Consider the following 26,989-nt stretch of genomic DNA (forward strand, 5'->3'; position numbering starts at 1 on the left):
TGACTGGTAACAGAGTCTACTGGTACAAAGGGCTCTATGACTGGTAACAGAGTCTACTGGTAACAGAGTCTACTGGTACAAAGGGCTCTATGACTGGTAACAGAGTCTACTGGTAACAGAGTCTACTGGTACAAAGGGCTCTATGACTGGTAACAGAGTCGTGCTGCAGTGCAATGGGTTAGAGCTAGGATTAGGTCAGGGCAAAGGTCAGGGTCAGAGCTAGGGTTAGGGTTAGGATCTAGGATCAGGGTTAGGTAAATATACTGTATTTCCGAACTATGACTCTCTCTCTACAGGATGACCAGGTGGTGCTACAGTGCAATGGGTTGGGGCTAGGGTTTGGGTCAGGGCAAAGGTCAGGGTCAGAGCTATGGTTAGGTTCGGGTAAATATACTGTATATCCGAACTATGTCTCTCTCTCTCTACAGGATGACCAGGTGGTGCTACAGTGCAATGGGTTGGGGCTAGGGTTTGGGTCAGGGCAAAGGTCAGGGTCAGAGCTATGGTTAGGGTTTGGGTAAATATACTGTATATCCGAACTATGTCTCTCTCTCTCTACAGGATGACCAGGTGGTGCTGCAGTGCAATGGGTTAGGCTAGGGTTAGGGCAAAGGTCAGGGTCAGAGCTAGGTTAGGTTAGGGTTAGGTTTATACTGTATATCCGAACTATGTCTCTCTCTCTCTACAGGGTGACCAGGTGGTGCTACAGTGCACTGGGTTAGGGTCAGGGCAAAGGTCAGGGTCAGAGCTAGGGTTAGGGTTAGGGTTAGGTTTATACTGTATATCTGAACTATGTCTCTCTCTCTCTACAGGATGACCAGGTGGTGCTACAGTGCACTGGGTTAGGGTCAGGGCAAAGGTCAGGGTCAGAGCTAGGGTTAGGGTTAGGGTTAGGTTTATACTGTATATCTGAACTATGTCTCTCTCTCTACAGGATGACCAGGTGGTGCTACAGTGCACTGGGTTAGGTCAGGGCAAAGGTCAGGGTCAGAGCTAGGGTTAGGGTTAGGTTTATACTGTATATCTGAACTATGTCTCTCTCTCTCTACAGGATGACCAGGTGGTGCTACAGTGCACTGCTTCTGTCCTGAAGGAGCAGATCAAACTGTGTCTGGCCTGTGAGGGCTTCGGGAATCGACTATGTTACCTGGAGACCACGTCCAACGCTCAGGTACGGAAACGCACGACTCAAAATACCATCTCACATGCCTCGCGCAACCGAGAGAACATAACGAGACTGACATGAAAAAAATCAATTGTATTTCCAAAAATCTTAAAACCACTTACAGTACTTAGGAGTCGAATAAAGATACCAACGTTTTTGATGTTGTAGAAGAGTATGTAAATATACAAATACAAAATATACAAATGTTTAGAACAAGTTATGTTAACAGTGTCTGTTCAAACTTCTGACCCCCGACCCTTCCAGAACTGTCCACCAGATCTGGCCATCTGTGCCTTCGTCCTGGAACAGTCCCTGTCTGTACGTGCGCTGCAGGAGATGCTGGCTAACACCGTGGACATGAGTGAGGTAGGGGTCCCTACGGGAGGGAGGGAGGGAGGGAGGGAGGGAGAGGTGTGGAGGGAGAGAGAGGTGGGGAGGGACACTGGAGATTAGATGCTGAGAGACGGTTGTTTCTTACTTTGTTGGGAGACATGATACCTTATTCTCCTGTTTCCCTCTGTCACCACCACCCACAGAGCTTCCACCCACAGAGCTTCCACCCACAGAGCCTCCACCCACAGAGCTTCCACCCACAGAGCTTCCACCCACAGAGCCTCCACCCACAGAGCTTCCACCCACAGAGCCTCCACCCACAGAGCTTCCACCCACAGAGCCTCCACCCACAGAGCTTCCATCCACAGAGCTTCCACCCACAGAGCTTCCACCCACAGAGCTTCCATCCACAGAGCTTCCACCCACAGAGCTTCCACCCACAGAACAGTACAGCCTCCACCCACAGAACAGTACAGCCTCCACCCACAGAACAGTACAGCCTCCACCCACAGAACAGTACAGCTTCCACCCACAGAACAGTACAGTCTCCACCCACAAAACAGTACAGCTTCCACCCACAGAACAGTACAGCCTCCACCCACAGAAAAGTACATTCTCCACCCACAGAAAAGTACTGCCTCCACCCACAGAACAGTACAGCCTCCACCCACAGAAAAGTATAGCCTCCACCCACAGAACAGTACAGCCTCCACCCACAGAAAAGTATAGCCTCCACCCACAGAACAGTACAGCCTCCACCCACAGAAAAGTATAGCCTCCACCCACAGAACAGTACAGCCTCCACCCACAGAAAAGTATAGCCTCCACCCACAGAACAGTACAGCCTCCACCCACAGAACAGTACAGCCTCCACCCACAGAACAGTACAGCCTCCACCCACAGAAAAGTATAGCCTCCACCCACAGAACAGTACAGCCTCCACCAACAGAAAAGTATAGCCTCCACCCACAGAACAGTACAGCCTCCACCCACAGAAAAGTATAGCCTCCACCCACAGAACAGTACAGCCTCCACCCACAGAAAAGTATAGCCTCCACCCACAGAACAGTACAGCCTCCACCCACAGAAAAGTATAGCCTCCACCCACAGAACAGTACAGCCTCCACCCACAGAACAGTACAGCCTCCACCCACAGAACAGTACAGCCTCCACCCACAGAACAGTAGAGCCTCCACCCACAGAACAGTATAGCCTCCACCCACAGAAAAGTACAGCCTCCACCCACAGAACAGTACAGCCTCCACCCACAGAACAGTACAGCCTCCACCCACAGAACAGTACAGCCTCCACCCACAGAACAGTACAGCCTCCACCCACAGAACAGTACAGCCTCCACCCACAGAACAGTACTGCCTCCACCCACAGAACAGTACAGCCTCCACCCACAGAACAGTAGAGCCTCCACCCACAGAACAGTACTGCCTCCTCCATGTACTTCGGTATTTTCTATCATTACCATATAATTCTACTGTCTTTGAGAAGGTCAACACAGAAACACTTTTACATTGAAGTATCATACAGCCAGAAAACACGGTTTCAGCAGGGTTATTCGGCTGTCTCCATAGGGGAACCCTTTCTGGTTTTTGGTTCCATGTAGAAGCCTTTTGGTTCCATGTAGAACCATTTTTTGTTCCAAGTGGAACCCTTTTGGTTCCATGTAGAACCCTTTTTGGTTCCAAGTCTCTTTTTGGATCCATGTAGAACCATTTTTGGTTCCATGTAGAACCCTTTTTGGTTCCATGTAGAACCATTTTTGTTCTAAGTGGAACCCTTTTTGGTTCCAGGTATAACTCTTTTGGTTCCATGTAGAACCCTTTTAGGTTCCAAATGGAACCCTTTTGGTTTAATGTAGAACCCTTTTTGGTTCCATGTAGAACCTTTTGGTTCCATGTGGAACCATTTTTGTTCCATGTAGAACCATTTTTGGTTCCATGTAGAACACTTTTTGGTTCCAAGTCTCTTTTGATCCATGTAGAACCACTTTGGTTCCATGTAGAACCCTTTTGGTTCCATGTAGAACCATTTTTGTTCCAAGCGGAACCCTTTTTGGTTCCAAGTATAACCCTTTAGGTTCCAAATGGAACCCTTTTTGGTTTAATGTAGAACCCTTTTGGTTCCAAGTAGAACTCTTTTTGGTTCCATGTAGCACCATTTTTGGTTCCATGTAGCACCATTTTTGGTTCCAAGTGGAACCCTTTTTTGTTCCAAGTGGAACCTTTTGGTTCCATGTAGAACCCTTTTTGGTTACAAGTTGACAATTTTTGGTTCAAAGTATAATTCTTTTTGGTTCCATGTAGAACCCTTTTAGGTTCCAAATATGACCCTTTTGGTTTAATGTACAATTATTTTTGGTTCCATGTAGAACCATTTTTGGTTCCAAGTGGAACCCTTTTTGGTTCCATTTAGAACCCTTTTTGGTTCCATGTAGAACCCTTTTTGGTTACAAGTTGACAATTTTTGGTTCCAAGTATAATTCTTTTGGTTCCATGTAGAACCCTTTTGGTTACAAGTTAACCATTTTTGGTTACAAGTAGGATTCTTTTTGGTTCCATGTAGAACCCTTTTTGGTCCAAGTGGAACCCTTTTTGGTTCCATGTAGAACCCTTTTTCGTTCCATAAAGAACCCTTTTGGTTCCAAGTAGAACTCTTTTTGGTATGTAGCACCATTTTTGGTTCCAAGTGGAACCCTTTTTTGTTCCAAGTGGGACCCTTTTTGGTTCCATGTAGAACCCTTTTTGGTTACAAGTTGACCATTTTTGGTTCCAAGTATAATTCTTTTGGTTCCATGTAGAACCCTTTTAGGTTCCAAATATGACCCTTTTTGGTTTAATGTAGAACTATTTTTGGTTCCATGTAGAACCATTTTGGGTTCCAAGTGGAACCCTTTTTGGTTCCATGTAGAACCCTTTTTGGTTCCGAGTATAACTCTTTTGGTTCCATGTAAAACCCTTTTGGTTACAAGTTGACCATTTTTGGTTACAAGTAGGATTCTTTTTGGTTCCATGTAGAATCCTTTTTGGTCAGTGGAACCCTTTTTGGTTCCAAGTATTCTTTGGGTTCCATGTATAACCTTTTCCACGGAGCGTTATACATGAAACCCAAAAGAGTCCTTCTTGGAACCAAAAAGGGTTTTTAAAAGGGTTATCTTATGGGAACAGCCCAGAACCCTTTAAGCACCTTCTTTTGTAAGAGTGTAGAGTATGCATGCCAAACAAAAGTTCCACCCACACCAGGACAGCAGAACCAGGACACGTAAGAACCATTTAAATATAAATACCTGTTGTAGTTACTGCTGTGTTTTGTGTCTCCCTCCCTCCCTCCCTCCCTCCCTCCCTCCCTCCCTCCCTCCCTCCCTCCCTCCCTCCCTCCCTCCCTCCCTCCCTCCCTGCCAACCACAGGCAGTGGATTTGGACAAATGGGTACGTCTCTGCCCTACAGTCATTGGTCTCTGAACATATGTGTCTCATTTCCTGTCACATGACACATAAACCACAACCCCCCCCACCTCCTCTCCTCTCCTCCCCTCACCTCCTCTCCCTACCTCCTGAGAGTATATTCTCAGCCCACAGGTTGTCCTAGTGAATTCATGAAATAGTGCTGTAAAAGTTACCATTCACATCCCAGTCCTTTCTACAGCCCCTCCCAACCCGTCCCGTACCCCTCTAAAACAGTGTTGTCAGTACACCTGTCTAGAATTATCATGACTGAAATCTCCTGCTGGCTCTCTGTTTTGATGCATGGTGAGGAAAGCCCCTGACCATAAGGCATGGTGAGGAAAGCCCCTGTCCAGGAAAGTCCCCTGACCATACGGCATGGTGAGGAAAGCCACCTTGCCATAAGGCATGGTGAGGAAAGCCCTCTGTCCAGGAAAGCCCCTGGCCAGGAAAGCACCTTGGCCATAAGGCATGGTGAGGAAAGCCCCTGTCCAGGAAAGCCCCTTGGCCATAAGGCATGGTGAGGAAAGCCCCTGGCCATAAAGCATGGTGAGGAAAGCCCCTGGCCAGGAAAGCCCCTTGGCCATAAGGCATGGTGAGGAAAGCCCCTGGCCATAAAGCATGGTGAGGAAAGCCCTTGGCCATAAGGCATGGTGAGGAAAGCCCCCTGTCCAGGAAAGCCCCTTGGCCATAAGGCATGGTGAGGAAAGCCCCCTGGCCATAAAGCATGGTGAGGAAAGCCCCTGGCCAGGAAAGCCCTTGGCCATAAGGCATGGTGAGGAAAGCCCCTGGCCAGGAAAGCCCCTTGGCCATAAGGCAGGGTGAGGAAAGCCCCTGGCCATAAAGCATGGTGAGGAAAGCCCCTGGCCAGGAAAGCCCTTGGCCATAAGGCATGGTGAGGAAAGCCACCTTGCCATAGGGCATGGTGAGGAAAGCCCCTGACCATAAGGCATGGTGAGGAAAGCCCCTTGACCATAAGGCATGGTGAGGAAAGCCCCCTGACCATAAGGCATGGTGAGGAAAGCCCCCTGACCATAAGGCATGGTGAGGAAAGCCCCTGACCAGGAAAGCCCCTTGGCCATAAGGCATGGTGAGGAAAGCCCCTGGCCACAAGGCATGGTGAGGAAAGCCCCTGTCCAGGAAAGCCCCTTGGCCATAAGGCATGGTGAGGAAAGCCCCCTGTCCAGGAAAGCCCCTTGGCCATAAGGCATGGTGAGGAAAGCCCCCTGGCCATAAGGCATGGTGAGGAAAGCCCCTGGCCAGGAAAGCCCCTTGGCCATAAGGCATGGTGAGGAAAGCCCCTGGCCATAAGGGTTGATTATGAAAGCCCCTCTGTTCCATTTCATGAAGCACTATTATCACTTCCTTCCACTCCTATCATAGAGAGACTCCTGCACACACACACACATTAGAGACCCCTGTAATGAAGTGTCCTTTACAGACCCCTGTAATGAAGTGTCATTTAGAGACCCCTGTAATGAAGTGTCCTTTAGAGACCTCTGTAATGAAGTGCCCTTTAGAGACCTCTGTAATGAAGTGTCCTAAAGAGACCCCTGTAATGAAGTGTCCTTTAGAGACCCCTGTAATGAAGTGTCCTTTAGAGACCCCTAAAATGAAGGGTCCTAAAGAGACCCCTGTAATGAAGTGTCCTTTAGAGAACCCTGTAATGAAGTGTCCTTTAGAGACCTGTAATGAAGTGTCCTTTAGAGACTTCTGTAATGAAGTGTCCTTTAGAGACACCCGTAATGAAGTGTCCTTTAGAGACCCCTGTAATGAAGTGTCCTAGAGACCCCTGTAATGAAGTGTCCTTTAGAGACCTGTAATGAAGTGTCCTTTAGAGACCTGTAATGAAGTGTCCTTTAGAGACCTCTGTAATGAAGTGTCCTTTAGAGACCCCTAAAATGAAGTGTCCTAAAGAGACCCCTGTAATGAAGTGTCCTTTAGAGAACCCTGTAATGAAGTGTCCTTTAGAGACCTGTAATGAAGTGTCCTTTAGAGACTTCTGTAATGAAGTGTCCTTTAGAGACACCCGTAATGAAGTGTCCTTTAGAGACCCCTGTAATGAAGTGTCCTAGAGACCCCTGTAATGAAGTGTCCTTTAGAGACCTGTAATGAAGTGTCCTTTAGAGACCTGTAATGAAGTGTCCTTTAGAGACCTCTGTAATGAAGTGTCCTTTAGAGACCTCTGTAATGAAGTGTCCTTTAGAGACCCCTGTAATGAAGTGTCCTTTAAAGACCTGTAATGAAGTGTCTTTTAGAGACCTGTAATTAAGTGTCCTTTAGAGACTCCTGTAATGAAGTGTCCTTTAGAGACCCCTGTAATGAAGTGTCCTAAAGAGACCCCTGTAATGAAGTGTCCTAAAGAGACCTCTGTAATGAAGAGTCCTTCAGAGTCCTGTAATGAAGTGTCCTTTAGAGACACCTAAATGAAGTGTCCTTTAGGGACCCCTGTAATGAAGTGTCCTTTAGAGACCCCTGTAATGAAGTGTCCTTTAGAGACCTCTGTAATGAAGTGCCCTTTAGAGACCTCTGTAATGAAGTGTCCTAAAGAGACCCCTGTAATGAAGTGTCCTAAAGAGACCCCTATAATGAAGTGTCCTTTAGAGACCCCTGTAATGAAGAGTCCTTTAGAGACCTCTGTAATGAAGTGTCCTAAAGAGACCTCTGTAATGAAGAGTCCTTTAGAGACCCCTGTAATGAAGAGTCCTTCAGAGACCTGTAATGAAGTGTCCTTTAGAGACCTCTGTAATGAAGTGTCCTAAAGAGACCCCTGTAATGAAGTGTCCTTTAGAGACCCCTGTAATTAAGTGTCCTTTAGAGACCTGTAATGAAGTGTCCTTTAGAGACCTCTGTAATGAAGTGTCCTTTAGAGACCCCTGTAATGAAGTGTCCTTTAGAGGCCTCTGTAATGAAGTGTCCTAGAGACCCCTGTAATGAAGTGTCCTAAAGAGACCCCTGTAATGAAGTGTCCTTTAGAGACCCCTGTAATGAAGTGTCCTTAGAGACCTCTAAATGAAGTGTCCTTTAGAGACCTGTAATGAAGTGTCCTAAAGAGACCCATGTAATGAAGTGTCCTAAAGAGACCCCTGTAATGAAGTGTCCTAAAGAGACCCCTGTAATGAAGTGTCCTTTAGAGACCTCTGTAATGAAGTGTCCTTTAGAGACCTGTAATGAAGTGTCCTTTAGAGACCCCTGTAATGAAGTGTCCTTTAGAGACCCCTGTAATGAAGTGTCCTAAAGAGACCCCTGTAATGAAGTGTCCTTTAGAGACACCTGTAATGAAGTGTCCTAAAGAGACCCCTGTAATGAAGTGTCCTTTAGAGACACCTGTAATGAAGTGTCCTAAAGAGACCCCTGTAATGAAGTGTCCTTTAGAGACCCCTGTAATGAAGTGTCCTTTAGAGACACCTGTAATGAAGTGTCCTAAAGAGACCCCTGTAATGAAGTGTCCTTCAGAGACCTGTAATGAAGTGTCCTTTAGAGACACCTGTAATGAAGTGTCCTTTAGAGACACCTGTAATGAAGTGTCCTAAAGAGACCTCTGTAATGAAGAGTCCTTCAGAGACCTGTAATGAAGTGTCCTTTAGAGACCCCTGTAATGAAGTGTCCTTTAGAGACACCTGTAATGAAGTGTCCTAAAGAGACCCCTGTAATGAAGTGTCCTTTAGAGACACCTGTAATGAAGTGTCCTTTAGAGACCCCTGTAATGAAGTGTCCTTTAGAGACCCCTGTAATGAAGTGTCCTTTAGAGACTTCTGTAATGAAGTGTCCTAAAGAGACCTCTGTAATGAAGTGTCCTTTAGAGACCCCTGTAATGAAGTGCCCTTTAGAGACCCCTGTAATGAAGTGTCCTAAAGAGACCCCTGTAATGAAGTGTCCTTTAGAGACCCCTGTAATGAAGTGTCCTTTAGAGACCCCTGTAATGAAGTGTCCTAAAGAGACCCCTGTAATGAAGTGTCCTTTAGAGACACCTGTAATGAAGTGTCCTAAAGAGACCCCTGTAATGAAGTGTCCTTTAGAGACACCTGTAATGAAGTGTCCTAAAGAGACCCCTGTAATGAAGTGTCCTTTAGAGACCCCTGTAATGAAGTGTCCTTTAGAGACACCTGTAATGAAGTGTCCTAAAGAGACCCCTGTAATGAAGTGTCCTTCAGAGACCTGTAATGAAGTGTCCTTTAGAGACACCTGTAATGAAGTGTCCTTTAGAGACCCCTGTAATGAAGTGTCCTAAAGAGACCCCTGTAATGAAGTGTCCTTTAGAGACACCTGTAATGAAGTGTCCTAAAGAGACCCCTGTAATGAAGTGTCCTTTAGAGACACCTGTAATGAAGTGTCCTAAAGAGACCCCTGTAATGAAGTGTCCTTTAGAGACCCCTGTAATGAAGTGTCCTTTAGAGACACCTGTAATGAAGTGTCCTAAAGAGACCCCTGTAATGAAGTGTCCTTCAGAGACCTGTAATGAAGTGTCCTTTAGAGACACCTGTAATGAAGTGTCCTTTAGAGACACCTGTAATGAAGTGTCCTAAAGAGACCTCTGTAATGAAGAGTCCTTCAGAGACCTGTAATGAAGTGTCCTTTAGAGACCCCTGTAATGAAGTGTCCTTTAGAGACACCTGTAATGAAGTGTCCTAAAGAGACCCCTGTAATGAAGTGTCCTTTAGAGACACCTGTAATGAAGTGTCCTTTAGAGACCCCTGTAATGAAGTGTCCTTTAGAGACCCCTGTAATGAAGTGTCCTTTAGAGACTTCTGTAATGAAGTGTCCTAAAGAGACCTCTGTAATGAAGTGTCCTTTAGAGACCCCTGTAATGAAGTGCCCTTTAGAGACCCCTGTAATGAAGTGTCCTAAAGAGACCCTGTAATGAAGTGTCCTAAAGAGACCCCTGTAATGAAGTGTCCTTCAGAGACCTGTAATGAAGTGTCCTTTAGAGACCCCTGTAATGAAGTGTCCTTTAGAGACCCTGTAATGAAGTGTCCTAAAGAGACCCTGTAATGAAGTGTCCTTTAGAGACACCTGTAATGAAGTGTCCTAAAGAGACCCTGTAATGAAGTGTCCTTTAGAGACACCTGTAATGAAGTGTCCTAAAGAGACCCCTGTAATGAAGTGTCCTTTAGAGACCCCTGTAATGAAGTGTCCTTTAGAGACACCTGTAATGAAGTGTCCTAAAGAGACCCCTGTAATGAAGTGTCCTTCAGAGACCTGTAATGAAGTGTCCTTTAGAGACACCTGTAATGAAGTGTCCTTTAGAGACACCTGTAATGAAGTGTCCTAAAGAGACCTCTGTAATGAAGAGTCCTTCAGAGACCTGTAATGAAGTGTCCTTTAGAGACCCCTGTAATGAAGTGTCCTTTAGAGACACCTGTAATGAAGTGTCCTAAAGAGACCCCTGTAATGAAGTGTCCTTTAGAGACACCTGTAATGAAGTGTCCTTTAGAGACCCCTGTAATGAAGTGTCCTTTAGAGACCCCTGTAATGAAGTGTCCTTTAGAGACTTCTGTAATGAAGTGTCCTAAAGAGACCTCTGTAATGAAGTGTCCTTTAGAGACCCCTGTAATGAAGTGCCCTTTAGAGACCCCTGTAATGAAGTGTCCTAAAGAGACCCCTGTAATGAAGTGTCCTAAAGAGACCCCTGTAATGAAGTGTCCTTTAGAGACCTGTAATGACGTGTCCTTTAGAGACCTCTGCAATGAAGTGTCCTTTAGAGACTCCTGTAATGAAGTGTCCTTTAGAGGCCTCTGTAATGAAGTGTCCTTTAGAGACCCCTGTAATGAAGTGTCCTTTAGAGACCCCTGTAATGAAGTGTCCTTTAGAGACCTTTGTAATGAAGTGTCCTAAAGATACCTCTGTAATGAAGTGTCCTTTAGAGACCCCTGTAATGAAGTGCCCTTTAGAGACCTCTGTAATGAAGTGCCCTTTAGAGACCCCTGTAATGAAGTGTCCTAAAGAGACCCCTGTAATGAAGTGTCCTAAAGAGACCCCTGTAATGAAGTGTCCTTTAGAGACCTGTAATGAAGTGTCCTTTAGAGACTCCTGTAATGAAGTGTCCTTTAGAGACCCCTGTAATGAAGTGTCCTAAAGAGACCCCTGTAATGAAGTGTCCTTTAGAGACACCTGTAATGAAGTGTCCTAAAGAGACCCCTGTAATGAAGTGTCCTTTAGAGACACCTGTAATGAAGTGTCCTAAAGAGACCCCTGTAATGAAGTGTCCTTTAGAGACCCCTGTAATGAAGTGTCCTTTAGAGACACCTGTAATGAAGTGTCCTAAAGAGACCCCTGTAATGAAGTGTCCTTTAGAGACCCCTGTAATGAAGTGTCCTAAAGAGACCTCTGTAATGAAGAGTCCTTCAGAGACCTGTAATGAAGTGTCCTTTAGAGACCCCTGTAATGAAGTGTCCTTTAGAGACACCTGTAATGAAGTGTCCTAAAGAGACCCCTGTAATGAAGTGTCCTTTAGAGACCTCTGTAATGAAGTGTCCTTTAGAGACCCCTGTAATGAAGTGTCCTTTAGAGACCCCTGTAATGAAGTGTCCTTTAGAGACCTCTGTAATGAAGTGTCCTAAAGAGACCTCTGTAATGAAGTGTCCTTTAGAGACCCCTGTAATGAAGTGCCCTTTAGAGACCTCTGTAATGAAGTGTCCTTCAGAGACCCCTGTAATGAAGTGTCCTAAAGAGACCCCTGTAATGAAGTGTCCTAAAGAGACCCCTGTAATGAAGTGTCCTTTAGAGACCTGTAATGACGTGTCCTTTAGAGACCTCTGTAATGAAGTGTCCTTTAGAGACTCCTGTAATGAAGTGTCCTTTAGAGGCCTCTGTAATGAAGTGTCCTTTAGAGACCCCTGTAATGAAGTGTCCTTTAGAGACCCCTGTAATGAAGTGTCCTTTAGAGACCTCTGTAATGAAGTGTCCTAAAGAGACCTCTGTAATGAAGTGTCCTTTAGAGACCCCTGTAATGAAGTGCCCTTTAGAGACCTCTGTAATGAAGTGTCCTTTAGAGACCCCTGTAATGAAGTGTCCTAAAGAGACCCCTGTAATGAAGTGTCCTAAAGAGACCTCTGTAATGAAGAGTCCTTCAGAGACCTGTAATGAAGTGTCCTTTAGAGACCCCTGTAATGAAGTGTCCTTTAGAGACACCTGTAATGAAGTGTCCTAAAGAGACCCCTGTAATGAAGTGTCCTTTAGAGACACCTGTAATGAAGTGTACTTTAGAGACCCCTGTAATGAAGTGTCCTTTAGAGACCCCTGTAATGAAGTGTCCTTTAGAGACCTCTGTAATGAAGTGTCCTAAAGAGACCTCTGTAATGAAGTGTCCTTTAGAGACCCCTGTAATGAAGTGCCCTTTAGAGACCTCTGTAATGAAGTGTCCTTTAGAGACCCCTGTAATGAAGTGTCCTAAAGAGACCCCTGTAATGAAGTGTCCTAAAGAGACCCCTGTAATGAAGTGTCCTTTAGAGACCTGTAATGACGTGTCCTTTAGAGACCTCTGTAATGAAGTGTCCTTTAGAGACTCCTGTAATGAAGTGTCCTTTAGAGGCCTCTGTAATGAAGTGTCCTTTAGAGACCCCTGTAATGAAGTGTCCTTTAGAGACCCCTGTAATGAAGTGTCCTTTAGAGACCTCTGTAATGAAGTGTCCTAAAGATACCTCTGTAATGAAGTGTCCTTTAGAGACCCCTGTAATGAAGTGCCTTTAGAGACCTCTGTAATGAAGTGCCCTTTAGAGACCCCTGTAATGAAGTGTCCTAAAGAGACCCCTGTAATGAAGTGTCCTAAAGAGACCCCTGTAATGAAGTGTCCTTTAGAGACCTGTAATGAAGTGTCCTTTAGAGACCTCTGTAATGAAGTGTCCTTTAGAGACTCCTGTAATGAAGTGTCCTTTAGAGGCCTCTGTAATGAAGTGTCCTAAAGAGACCCCTGTAATTAAGTGTCCTTTAGAGACCTCTGTAATGAAGTGTCCTTTAGAGACCTGTAATGAAGTGTCCTTTAGAGACCCCTGTAATGAAGTGTCCTTTAGAGACCCCTGTAATGAAGTGTCCTAAAGAGACCCCTGTAATGAAGTGTCCTTTAGAGACACCTGTAATGAAGTGTCCTAAAGAGACCCCTGTAATGAAGTGTCCTTTAGAGACACCTGTAATGAAGTGTCCTTTAGAGACCTCTGTAATGAAGTGTCCTTTAGAGACACCTGTAATGAAGTGTCCTAAAGAGACCCCTGTAATGAAGTGTCCTTTAGAGACCCCTGTAATGAAGTGTCCTAAAGAGACCTCTGTAATGAAGAGTCCTTCAGAGACCTGTAATGAAGTGTCCTTTAGAGACCCCTGTAATGAAGTGTCCTTTAGAGACACCTGTAATGAAGTGTCCTAAAGAGACCCCTGTAATGAAGTGTCCTTTAGAGACCTCTGTAATGAAGTGTCCTTTAGAGACCCCTGTAATGAAGTGTCCTTTAGAGACCCCTGCAATGAAGTGTCCTTTAGAGACCTCTGTAATGAAGTGTCCTAAAGAGACCTCTGTAATGAAGTGTCCTTTAGAGACCCCTGTAATGAAGTGCCCTTTAGAGACCTCTGTAATGAAGTGTCCTTTAGAGACCCCTGTAATGAAGTGTCCTAAAGAGACCCCTGTAATGAAGTGTCCTAAAGAGACCCCTGTAATGAAGTGTCATTTAGAGACCTGTAATGACGTGTCCTTTAGAGACCTCTGTAATGAAGTGTCCTTTAGAGACTCCTGTAATGAAGTGTCCTTTAGAGGCCTCTGTAATGAAGTGTCCTTTAGAGACCCCTGTAATGAAGTGTCCTTTAGAGACCCCTGTAAGGAAGTGTCCTTTAGAGACCTCTGTAATGAAGTGTCCTAAAGAGACCTCTGTAATGAAGTGTCCTTTAGAGACCCCTGTAATGAAGTGCCCTTTAGAGACCTCTGTAATGAAGTGTCCTTTAGAGACCTCTGTAATGAAGTGTCCTTTAGAGACTCCTGTAATGAAGTGTCCTTTAGAGGCCTCTGTAATGAAGTGTCCTAGAGACCCCTGTAATGAAGTGTCCTAAAGAGACCCCTGTAATGAAGTGTCCTTTAGAGACCCCTGTAATGAAGTGTCCTTTAGAGACCCCTGTAATGAAGTGCCCTTTAGAGACCTCTGTAATGAAGTGTCCTTTAGAGACCCCTGTAATGAAGTGTCCTTTAGAGACCTCTGTAATGAAGTGTCCTAAAGATACCTCTGTAATGAAGTGTCCTTTAGAGACCCCTGTAATGAAGTGCCTTTAGAGACCTCTGTAATGAAGTGCCCTTTAGAGACCCCTGTAATGAAGTGTCCTAAAGAGACCCCTGTAATGAAGTGTCCTAAAGAGACCCCTGTAATGAAGTGTCCTTTAGAGACCTGTAATGAAGTGTCCTTTAGAGACCTCTGTAATGAAGTGTCCTTTAGAGACTCCTGTAATGAAGTGTCCTTTAGAGACCCCTGTAATGAAGTGTCCTTTAGAGGCCTCTGTAATGAAGTGTCCTAAAGAGACCCCTGTAATTATGTGTCCTTTAGAGACCTCTGTAATGAAGTGTCCTTTAGAGACCTGTAATGAAGTGTCCTTTAGAGACCCCTGTAATGAAGTGTCCTTTAGAGACCCTGTAATGAAGTGTCCTAAAGAGACCCCGTAATGAAGTGTCCTTTAGAGACACCTGTAATGAAGTGTCCTAAAGAGACCCCTGTAATGAAGTGTCCTTTAGAGACACCTGTAATGAAGTGTCCTAAAGAGACCCCTGTAATGAAGTGTCCTTTAGAGACCCCTGTAATGAAGTGTCCTTTAGAGACCCCTGTAATGAAGTGCCCTTTAGAGACCTCTGTAATGAAGTGTCCTTTAGAGACCCCTGTAATGAAGTGTCCTTTAGAGACCTCTGTAATGAAGTGTCCTAAAGATACCTCTGTAATGAAGTGTCCTTTAGAGACCCCTGTAATGAAGTGCCTTTAGAGACCTCTGTAATGAAGTGCCCTTTAGAGACCCCTGTAATGAAGTGTCCTAAAGAGACCCCTGTAATGAAGTGTCCTAAAGAGACCCCTGTAATGAAGTGTCCTTTAGAGACCTGTAATGAAGTGTCCTTTAGAGACCCCTGTAATGAAGTGTCCTTTAGAGACCCCTGTAATGAAGTGTCCTAAAGAGACCCCGTAATGAAGTGTCCTTTAGAGACACCTGTAATGAAGTGTCCTAAAGAGACCCCTGTAATGAAGTGTCCTTTAGAGACACCTGTAATGAAGTGTCCTAAAGAGACCCCTGTAATGAAGTGTCATTTAGAGACCCCTGTAATGAAGTGTCCTTTAGAGACACCTGTAATGAAGTGTCCTAAAGAGACCCCTGTAATGAAGTGTCCTTTAGAGACCCCTGTAATGAAGTGTCCTAAAGAGACCTCTGTAATGAAGAGTCCTTCAGAGACCTGTAATGAAGTGTCCTTTAGAGACCCCTGTAATGAAGTGTCCTTTAGAGACACCTGTAATGAAGTGTCCTAAAGAGACCCCTGTAATGAAGTGTCCTTTAGAGACCTCTGTAATGAAGTGTCCTTTAGAGACCCCTGTAATGAAGTGTCCTTTAGAGACCCCTGTAATGAAGTGTCCTTTAGAGACCTCTGTAATGAAGTGTCCTTTAGAGACCTCTGTAATGAAGTGTCCTTTAGAGACCCCTGTAATGAAGTGTCCTTTAGAGACCTCTGTAATGAAGTGTCCTAAAGAGACCTCTGTAATGAAGTGTCCTTTAGAGACCCCTGTAATGAAGTGCCCTTTAGAGACCTCTGTAATGAAGTGTCCTTTAGAGACCCCTGTAATGAAGTGTCCTAAAGAGACCCCTGTAATGAAGTGTCCTAAAGAGACCCCTGTAATGAAGTGTCCTTTAGAGACCTGTAATGACGTGTCCTTTAGAGACCTCTGTAATGAAGTGTCCTTTAGAGACCTCTGTAATGAAGTGTCCTAAAGTGACCTCTGTAATGAAGTGTCCTTTAGAGACCCCTGTAATGAAGTGCCCTTTAGAGACCTCTGTAATGAAGTGTCCTTTAGAGACCCCTGTAATGAAGTGTCCTAAAGAGACCCCTGTAATGAAGTGTCCTAAAGAGACCCCTGTAATGAAGTGTCCTTTAGAGACCTGTAATGAAGTGTCCTTTAGAGACCTCTGTAATGAAGTGTCCTTTAGAGACTCCTGTAATGAAGTGTCCTTTAGAGGCCTCTGTAATGAAGTGTCCTAGAGACCCCTGTAATGAAGTGTCCTAAAGAGACCCCTGTAATGAAGTGTCCTTTAGAGACCCCTGTAATGAAGTGTCCTTTAGAGACCCCTGTAATGAAGTGCCCTTTAGAGACCTCTGTAATGAAGTGTCCTTTAGAGACCTGTAATGAAGTGTCCTTCAGAGACTGAAGCCTGGTCTTTCCAGACAGAACCCTATTAGTTAGTTAGTTGTAGCTGAAGCCTGGTCTTTCCAGACAGAACCCTATTAGTTAGTTAGCTAGTTGTTGCTGAAGCCTTTCCAGACATAACCATGTTAGTTAGTTAGTTGTAGCTGAAGCCTGGTCTTTCCAGACAGAAAACCGTGTTAGTTAGTTAGCTAGTTGTTGCTGAAGCCTTTCCAGACATAACCATGTTAGTTAGTTAGTTGTAGCTGAAGCCTGGTCTTTCCAGACAGAACACTATTAGTCAGCTAGTTGTAGCTGAAGCCTGGCCTTTCCAGACACAACTGTGTTAGTTAGTTAGCTAGTTGTAGCTGAAGCCTTTCCAGACATAACCATGATAGTTAGTTAGTTAGTTGTAGATGAATCCTTTCCAGACATAACCATGTTAGTTAGTTAGTTAGTTGTAGATGAAGCCTTTCCAGACATAACCGTTTTAGTTAGTTAGTTAGTTGTAGATGAAGCCTGTCCAGACATAACCATGTTAGTTAGCTTGTTTTAGCTGAAGCCTTTCCAGACATAACCGTTTTAGTTAGTTAGTTAGTTGTAGATGAAGCCTGTCCAGACAGAACCATGTTAGTTAGCTTGTTTTAGCTGAAGCCTTTCCAGACATAACCGTTTTAGTTAGTTAGTTAGTTGTAGATGAAGCCTGTCCAGACAGAACCATGTTAGTTAGCTTGTTTTAGCTGAAGCCTGGTCAGGTTGGTGATGAGAATAGCATGGCATGCAGCCCAGCTGGTCGGGAGAGTCCCGAATGACTGTGTCAGGGGCAAGAGGCAAGGAAGGGTTACATGACACCCCCTAAAGGAGGAATTTTCTGGCTAGGCCAATACCCTTAATATCATAACCCACCCCCACCCCCCACCCCCATGCCCTTCCCCAGCCTGGTTTGACCTGTCACACCTGTCCCTCCCACCTCCCATACCCACCCACTCCACTGGTCTTATTGAAATAGATTATTCTAGATTGAGTTTGATTTAACCCAGGGATCTGAGGCCCACACTATTTCAGCCTGGGACTAAAGAATGTGTTGTTTTGCCAACTGACTCCCATGAATTGGCAAGGCAGCACAAACAGATCTGGGATCAGACGACTGAGTTGATCTCCTCTCACTAGACTAGCTAATCAATACCCTACTGACAGTGGTGTTGTGGGTGATTTGTGATTATGACAATTCGTTCAAATAACTACAACACTAATTCTGTTTTCTTGTTTGAAATCTTGCTGGATGTTGAGAAAAGGTAGGTTTAATATTCTCTGTATTTGTTGTGCTTTTATGTGGCAGATCATATGATGGGATGTGATTGGTTGTAACACTTTTATGCGTTTACTCTCTCTCTGGGTGTCGCTGTACCTCTCTCTCTGGGTGTCACTGTACCTCTCTCTCTCTCTGGGTGTCACTGTACATCTCTGGGTGTCAGTGTACCTCTCTCTCTGGGTGTCACTGCACCTCTCTCTCTGGGTGTCACTGCAACTCTCTCTCTCTGGGTGTCACTGCACTCTCTCTCTCTCTGGGTGTCACTGCACCTCTCTCTCTCTCTGGGTGTACCTCTCTCTCTCTGGGTGTCACTGTACCTCTCTCTCTCTGGGTGTCACTGTACCTCTCTCTCTCTGGGTGTCACTGTACCTCTCTCTCTCTGGGTGTCACTGTACCTCTCTCTCTCTGGGTGTCACTGTACATCTCTGGGTGTCAGTGTACCTCTCTCTGGGTGTCACTGCACCTCTCTCTCTGGGTGTCACTGCAACTCTCTCTCTCTGGGTGTCACTGCACCTCTCTCTCTCTCTGGGTGTCACTGCACCTCTCTCTCTCTCTGGGTGTACCTCTCTCTCTGGGTGTCACTGTACCTCTCTCTCTCTGGGTGTCACTGTACCTCTCTCTCTCTGGGTGTCACTGTACCTCTCTCTCTCTCTGAGTGTCACTGCACCTCTCTCTCTCTGGGTGTCACTGTACCTCTCTCTCTCTCTGGGTGTCGCTGTATCTCACTCTCTCTGGGTGTCACTGTACCTCTCTCTCTCTGGGTGTCACTGTACCTCTCTCTCTCTCTGGGTGTCACTGTACCTCTCTATCTCTGGGTGTCACTGTGCTTCTCTCTCTCCCTGGGTGTCACTGTACTCTCTCTCTCTGGGTGTCACTGTACATCTCTCTCTCTGGGTGTCACTGTACCTCTCTCTCTCTCTGGGTGTCACTGTACCTCTCTCTCTCTCTCTGGGTGTCACTGTACATCTCTGGGTGTCACTGTACATCTCTCTCTCTCTGGGTGTCACTGTACCTCTCTCTCTCTGGGTGTCACTGTACCTCTCTCTCTCTCTCTGGGTGTCACTGTACATCTCTGGGTGTCACTGTACCTCTCTCTCTGGGTGTCACTGTACCTCTCTGGGTGTCACTGTACCTCTCTCTCCGGGTGTACCTCTCTCTCTCTCTGGGTGTCACTGCACCCCTCTCTCTCTCTCTGGGTGTCACTGTACCTCTCTCTCCCTGGGTGTCACTGTACCTCTCTCTCTGGGTGTCACTGTGCTTCTCTCTCTCTGGTTGTCACTGTACTCTCTCTCTCCGGGTGTCACTGTACCTCTCTCTCTTTGGGTGTACATCTCTCTGGGTGTCACGGTACCTCTCTCTCTGGGTGTCACTGTACCTCTCTGGGTGTCACTGTACCTCTCTCTCTCCGGGTGTCACTGTACCTCTCTCTCTCTCTGGGTGTACCTCTCTCTGGGTGTCACTGTACCTCTCTGGGTGTCACTGTACCTCTCTGGGTGTCACTGTACCTCTCTCTCTCTGGGTGTCACTGTACCTCTCTCTCTGGGTGTCACTGTGCTTCTCTCTCTCTCTGGGTGTCACTGTACCTCTCTCTCTCCGGGTGTCACTGTACCTCTCTCTCTCTGGGTGTCACTGTATCTCTCTCTCTCTCTCTGGGTGTCAGTGTACCTCTCTCTCTCTCTGGGTGTCACTGTAACTCTCTGGGTGTCAGTGTACCTCTCTGGGTGTCATTGTACCTCTCTCTCTCTCTGGGTATCACTGTACATCTCTGGGTGTCAGTGTACCTCTCTCTCTCTGGGTGTCACTGTACCTCTCTCTCTCTGGGTGTCGCTGTATCTCTCTCTCTCTCTCTGGGTGTCAGTGTACCTCTCTCTCTCTCTCTGGGTGTCACGGTACCTCTCTCTCTCTCTGGGTGTCACTGTAACTCTCTGGGTGTCAGTGTACCTCTCTGGGTGTCAGTGTACCTCTCTCTCTCTGGGTATCACTGTACCTCTCTCTCTCTGGGTGTACCTCTCTCTCTCTGGGTGTCACTGTACCTCTCTCTCTCTCTGGGTGTCACTGTACCTCTCTATCTCTGGGTGTCACTGTGCTTCTCTCTCTCCCTGGGTGTCACTGTACTCTCTCTCTCTCTGGGTGTCACTGTACCTCTGTCTCTCTGGGTGTCACTGTACATCTCTCTCTCTCTCTCTGGGTGTCACTGTACTCTCTCTGGGTGTCACTGTACATCTCTCTCTCTCTGGGTGTCACTGTACCTCTCTCTCTCTCTGGGTGTCACTGTACCTCTCTCTCTCTGGGTGTCACTGTACCTCTGTCTCTCTGGGTGTCACTGTACATCTCTCTCTCTCTCTGGGTGTCACTGTACCTCTCTCTGGGTGTCACTGTACATCTCTCTCTCTCTGGGTGTCACTGTACCTCTCTCTCTCTCTGGGTGTCACTGTACCTCTCTCTCTCTCTCTGGGTGTCACTGTACATCTCTGGGTGTCACTGTACCTCTCTCTCTCTGGGTGTCACTGTACCTCTCTGGGTGTCACTGTACCTCTCTCTCTCCGGGTGTACCTCTCTCTCTCTGGGTGTCACTGCACCCCTCTCTCTCTCTGGGTGTCACTGTACCTCTCTCTCCCTGGGTGTCACTGTACCTCTCTCTCTGGGTGTCACTGTGCTTCTCTCTCTCTGGGTGTCACTGTACCTCTCTCTCTCCGGGTTTCACTGTACCTCTCTCTCTTTGGGTGTACATCTCTCTGGGTGTCACGGTACCTCTCTCTCTGGGTGTCACTGTACCTCTCTGGGTGTCACTGTACCTCTCTCTCTCCGGGTGTCACTGTACCTCTCTCTCTCTCTGGGTGTACCTCTCTCTGGGTGTCACTGTACCTCTCTGGGTGTCACTGTACCTCTCTCTCTCTCTCTGGGTGTCACTGTACATCTCTGGGTGTCACTGTACCTCTCTGGGTGTCACTGTACCTCTCTCTCTCTGGGTGTCACTGTACCTCTCTCTCTGGGTGTCACTGTGCTTCTCTCTCTCTCTGGGTGTCACTGTACCTCTCTCTCTGGGTGTCACTGTGCTTCTCTCTCTCTCTGGGTGTCACTGTACCTCTCTCTCCGGGTGTCACTGTACCTCTCTCTCTCTGGGTGTCACTGTATCTCTCTCTCTCTCTCTGGGTGTCAGTGTACCTCTCTCTCTCTCTGGGTGTCACTGTAACTCTCTGGGTGTCAGTGTACCTCTCTGGGTGTCATTGTACCTCTCTCTCTCTCTGGGTATCACTGTACATCTCTGGGTGTCAGTGTACCTCTCTCTGGGTGTCACTGTACCTCTCTCTCTCTGGGTGTCGCTGTCTCTCTCTCTCTCTCTGGGTGTCAGTGTACCTCTCTCTCTCTCTGGGTGTCACGGTACCTCTCTCTCTCTCTGGGTGTCACTGTAACTCTCTGGGTGTCAGTGTACCTCTCTGGGTGTCAGTGTACCTCTCTCTCTCTCTGGGTATCACTGTACCTCTCTCTCTCTGGGTGTACCTCTCTCTCTCTGGGTGTCACTGTACCCTCTCTCTCTCTCTGGGTGTCACTGTACCTCTCTATCTCTGGGTGTCACTGTGCTTCTCTCTCTCCCTGGGTGTCACTGTACCTCTCTCTCTGGGTGTCACTGTACCTCTGTCTCTCTGGGTGTCACTGTACATCTCTCTCTCTCTCTGGGTGTCACTGTACCTCTCTCTGGGTGTCACTGTACATCTCTCTCTCTCTGGGTGTCACTGTACCTCTCTCTCTCTCTGGGGGTCACTGTACCTCTCTCTCTCTGGGTGTCACTGTACCTCTGTCTCTCTGGGTGTCACTGTACATCTCTCTCTCTCTCTGGGTGTCACTGTACCTCTCTCTGGGTGTCACTGTACATCTCTCTCTCTCTGGGTGTCACTGTACCTCTCTCTCTCTCTGGGTGTCACTGTACCTCTCTCTCTCTCTCTGGGTGTCACTGTACATCTCTGGGTGTCACTGTACCTCTCTCTCTCTGGGTGTCACTGTACCTCTCTGGGTGTCACTGTACCTCTCTCTCTCCGGGTGTACCTCTCTCTCTCTGGGTGTCACTGCACCCCTCTCTCTCTCTGGGTGTCACTGTACCTCTCTCTCCCTGGGTGTCACTGTACCTCTCTCTCTGGGTGTCACTGTGCTTCTCTCTCTCTGGGTGTCACTGTACCTCTCTCTCTCCGGGTTTCACTGTACCTCTCTCTCTTTGGGTGTACATCTCTCTGGGTGTCACGGTACCTCTCTCTCTGGGTGTCACTGTACCTCTCTGGGTGTCACTGTACCTCTCTCTCTCCGGGTGTCACTGTACCCTCTCTCTCTCTGGGTGTACCTCTCTCTGGGTGTCACTGTACCTCTCTGGGTGTCACTGTGCCTCTCTCTCTCTCTCTGGGTGTCACTGTACATCTCTGGGTGTCACTGTACCTCTCTGGGTGTCACTGTACCTCTCTCTCTCTGGGTGTCACTGTACCTCTCTCTCTGGGTGTCACTGTGCTTCTCTCTCTCTCTGGGTGTCACTGTACCTCTCTCTCTCCGGGTGTCACTGTACCTCTCTCTCTCTGGGTGTACCTCTCTCTGGGTGTCACTGTACCTCTCTCTCTGGGTGTCACTGTACCTCTCTGGGTGTCACTATACCTCTCTCGCTCTCTCTGGGTGTCACTGTACATCTCTGGGTGTCACTGTACCTCTCTGGGTGTCACTGTACCTCACTCTCTCTGGGTGTCACTGTACCTCTCTCTCTGGGTGTCACTGTACATCTCTGGGTGTCACTGTACCTCTCTGGGTGTCACTGTACCTCTCTCTCTGGGTGTCACTGTACCTCTCTCTCTGGGTGTCACTGTACCTCTCTCTCTGGGTGTCACTGTACCTCTCTCTCTCCGGGTGTCACTGTACTCTCTCTCTCTGGGTGTACCTCTCTCTGGGTGTCACTGTACCTCTCTGGGTGTCACTGTACCTCTCGCTCTCTGGGTATCAGTGTACCTCTCTCTGGTGTCACTGTACTCTCTCTCTCTGGGTGTCACTGTACTCTCTCTCTCTCTCTGGGTGTACCTCTCTCTCTGGGTGTCTCTGCACCTCTCTCTCTCTGGGTGTCACTGTACCTCTCTCTCTCTGGGTGTCATTGTACCTCTGGGTGTCATTGTCCCTCTCTCTCTGGTTGTCATTGTACCTCTCTCTCTCTGGGTGTCATTGTACCTCTGGGTGTCAGTGTACCTCTCTCTCTCTGGGTGTCAGTGTACCTCTCTCTCTCTCTCTCTGGGTGTCATTGTACCTCTGGGTGTCAGTGTACCTCTCTCTCTCTGGGTGTCAGTGTACTCTCTCTCTCTGGGTGTCAGTGTACCTCTGGATGTCAGTGTACCTCTCTCTCTCTCTGGGTGTCATTGTACCTTTCTCTCTGGGTGTCACTGTGCTTCTCTCTCTCTCTCCTGGGTGTCACTGTACCTCTCTCTCTCCGGGTGTCACTGTACCTCTCTCTCTCTGGGTGTACCTCTCTCTGGGTGTCACTGTACCTCTCTCTCTGGGTGTCACTGTACCTCTCTGGGTGTCACTGTACCTCTCTCGCTCTCTCTGGGTGTCACTGTACCTCTCTGGGTGTCACTGTACCTCTCTCTCTCTGGGTGTCACTGTACCTCTCTCTCTGGGTGTCACTGTACCTCTCTCTCTGGGTGTCACTGTACCTCTCTCTCCGGGTGTCACTGTACCTCTCTCTCTGGGTGTCACTGTACCTCTCTCGCTCTCTGGGTATCAGTGTACCTCTCTCTGGGTGTCACTGTACCTCTCTCTCTCTGGGTGTCACTGTACCTCTCTCTCTCTCTGGGTGTACCTCTCTCTCTCTGGGTGTCACTGTACCTCTCTCTCTCTCTGGGTGTCACTGTACTCTCTCTCTCTCTGGGTGTCATTGTACCTCTGGGTGTCATTGTCCCTCTCTCTCTGGTTGTCATTGTACCTCTATTTCTCTGGGTGTCATTGTACCTCTGGGTGTCAGTGTACCTCTCTCTCTCTGGGTGTCAGTGTTCCTCTCTCTCTCTCTCTGGGTGTCATTGTACCTCTGTGTGTCAGTGTACCTCTCTCTCTCTGGGTGTCACTGTACCTCTCTCTCTCTGGGTGTCAGTGTACCTCTGGGTGTCAGTGTACCTCTCTCTCTCTGGGTGTCATTGTACCTCTCTCTCTCTGGGTGTCAGTGTACCTCTCTCTCTCTGGGTGTCAGTGTACCTCTCTCTCTCTGGGTGTCAGTGTACCTCTCTCTCTCTCTCTGGGTGTCATTGTACCTCTGGGTGTCAGTGTACCTCTCTCTCTCTGGGTGTCACTGTACCTCTCTCTCTCTGGGTGTCAGTGTACCTCTGGGTGTCAGTGTACCTCTCTCTCTCTGGGTGTCATTGTACCTCTCTCTCTCTGGGTGTCAGTGTACCTCTCTCTCTCTGGGTGTCAGTGTACCTCTCTCTCTCTGGGTGTCAGTGTACCTCTCTCTCTCTGGGTGTCAGTGTACCTCTGGGTGTGAGTGTACCTCTCTCTCTCTGGGTGTCATTGTACCTCTCTCTCTCTGGGTGTCAGTGTACCTCTGGGTGTCAGTGTACCTCTCTCTCTCTGGGTGTCATTGTACCTCTCTCTCTCTGGGTGTCATTGTACCTCTCTCTCTCTGGGTGTCAGTGTACTCTCTCTCTCTGGGTGTCAGTGTACCTCTCTCTCTCTGGGTGTCAGTGTACCTCTCTCTCTCTGGGTGTCAGTGTACCTCTGGGTGTCAGTGTACCTCTGGGTGTCAGTGTACCTCTGGGTGTCATTGTTAGTTGTGGATATGATATGTGAAGAAGAGATGTTCAATAATATTTTTCAACAATATCTCTTCTTGGTTGTTTTTGTCTTTCATATGAAGGAGATCCAGTTACCCCTCACAGATCTATGTCCACCCTGACTCTTTGAGCTGGAGGAGGAGGCAAGGCCTTCCTCTGTAGACAGTGTGTTAGTGCAGTCATTTAACCCTGTGTGTGTGTCTGTGTGTCTGTCCCCAGTCATCCCAAGGAGGAGGCCACCGCACGCTGCTGTACGGCCATGCTATCCTGCTCAGACACTACCACTCTAGCATGGTGAGAACCGTCTCTCCTTCTCTCTCTCTCTCTGTCTGTCTGTCTGTCTCTCCTTCTCTGTCTGTCTGTCTGTCTGTCTGTCTGTCTGTCTGTCTGTCTGTCTGTCTGTCTGTCTGTCTCTCCTTCTCTGTCTGTCTGTCTGACCTTCTCTGTCTGTCTGTCTGTCTGTCTGTCTGTCTGTCTGTCTGTCTGTCTGTCTGTCTGTCTGTCTGTCTGTCTGTCTCTCCTTCTCTGTCTGTCTGTCTGTCTGTCTGTCTGTCTGTCTGTCTGTCTGTCTGTCTTTCTCTCTGTTTCTCTTTGGAATGAGACTCCATCTCTTGTTTATTATCTTCTTGTCCCACTTGTCCTTCTTGTTTGTGTTATTTACTCTGCCTCTTCAGTCTATATCAGTGGTTCCCAAACGTTTTATAGTCCCCGTACCCCCTTCAAACATTCACCCTCCAGCTGTACCCCCTCTAGCACCAGAGTCAGCTGTACCCCCTCTAGCACCAGGGTCAGCTGTACCCCCTCTAGCACCAGGGTCAGCTGTACCCCCTCTAGCACCAGGGTCAGCTGTACCCCCTCTAGCACCAGGGTCAGCTGTACCCCCTCTAGCACCAGGGTCAGCACACTCTCAAATGTTGTTTTTTGCCATTGTAAGCCTGCCACCCACACACACACACACACACACACACACACACACACACACACACACACACACACACACACACACACACACACACACACACACACACACACACACACACACTATACTATACATGTATTAAACATAAGAATGAGTGTGAGTTTTTGTCACAACCCAGCTCGTGGAAGTGACAAAGAGCTCTTATAGGACCAGGGCACAAATAATAATAATAATAATAATCAATCATTTAGCTCTTTATTTAACCACCTTACATATAAAACCGTATTTGTTCATCAAACACTGTGAATAACTGTCACGATCGTTATAATGAATGTCGGACCAAGGTGCCGGGTACGTAGAGTTCCACATGTTTAATTGAAATTAAACGAAAAGATGAAGTCATGGAGTACTCACTGGCCACTACACACAAACAAGATCCCACAAAACACAGTGGGGGAAATGGCTGCACTAAATATGATCTTCAATCAGAGACAACAGCTAAACAGCTGCTTCTGATTGGGAACCATACCAGGCCAACATAGACATAAAATAACCTACATACCCCCCTAGTCACCCCGACCTAACCAACATAGAGAATAAAAGGCTCTCTATGGTGAGGGCGTGACAATGACTCACCAGGTTAATGAGAAGGTGTGCTTGAAACTCTGTAATGTTGAGTTGTATTGGAGAGTCTCAGTCTTAAATCATTTTCACACACAGTCTGTGCCTGTATTTAGTTTTCATGCTGGTGAGGGCCGAGAATCCACTCTCACATACAGTATATATATTTTTATCAAATGTGAATCACATTTTTATTTGGTACCCCTCGACGGCATTGCGTGTACCCTTGGGGGTGCGTGTACCGTAGTTTGGGGATACCTGGTCTACAGTATCTGAGGAATATCTCACTCTGCTCTCTCTCTGTGTCTCACTCTCCTTCTTAGTATCTGAGCTGCCTGACGACGTCTCGGTCACTAACAGATAAGCTGTCCTTCGATGTGGGCCTGCAAGAAGACTGCGTAGGTATGGACTAGAGGTCTTTACTAAGATAACATGTTCCTTGTAGACTTCCCTGATGAAACAATGTGAAATAAACGTGTACCTCCCCTAGGCGGGGCGTGTTGGTGGACGATTCACCCAGCGTCCAAACAGAGGTCAGAGGAGAGAAGGTCAGGGTAGGAGATGACCTCATCCTGGTCAGCGTCTCCTCAGAGAGATACCTTGTAAGAACCTCCATCACCTCGTCTCCATCTCTCTATCGCTCCATCACCTCGTCTCCATCTCTCTATCGCTCCATCACCTCGTCTCCATCTCTCTATCGCTCCATCACCTCGTCTCCATCTCATCTGTCCATCTCATCTCATCGCTCCATCTCATCTGTCCATCTCTCTATCGCTCCATCACCTCGTCTCTCATCTATCTCTCTATCGCTCCATCACCTCGTCTCCATCTGTCATCTATCTCCATCTCATCTGTCCATCTCTCTATCGCTCCATCACCTCGTCTCCATCTCATCTGTCCATCTCTCTATCGCTCCATCTCATCTGTCCATCTCTCTATCGCTCCATCACCTCGTCTCTATCTCTCATCTGCTCCATCACCTCGTCTCCATCTCATCTGCCCATCTCTCTATCGCTCCATCACCTCGTCTCCATCTCATCTGTATCTCTCTATCGCTCCA

The 26,989-nt window shown here is 47.3% G+C and overlaps 1 pseudogene; it reads left to right on the forward strand.

Moving 5' to 3' along the window:
- The first annotated feature begins 1,051 nt into the window (after positions 1–1,051).
- LOC127925004 (ryanodine receptor 1-like) lies at positions 1,052–26,531 on the forward strand (annotated as a pseudogene).
- The last annotated feature ends 458 nt before the right edge of the window (positions 26,532–26,989 follow it).

This window comes from Oncorhynchus keta, unplaced genomic scaffold, assembly GCF_023373465.1.
Source record: "Oncorhynchus keta strain PuntledgeMale-10-30-2019 unplaced genomic scaffold, Oket_V2 Un_contig_4903_pilon_pilon, whole genome shotgun sequence".
NCBI classification, from domain to species: Eukaryota; Metazoa; Chordata; class Actinopteri; order Salmoniformes; family Salmonidae; genus Oncorhynchus; species Oncorhynchus keta.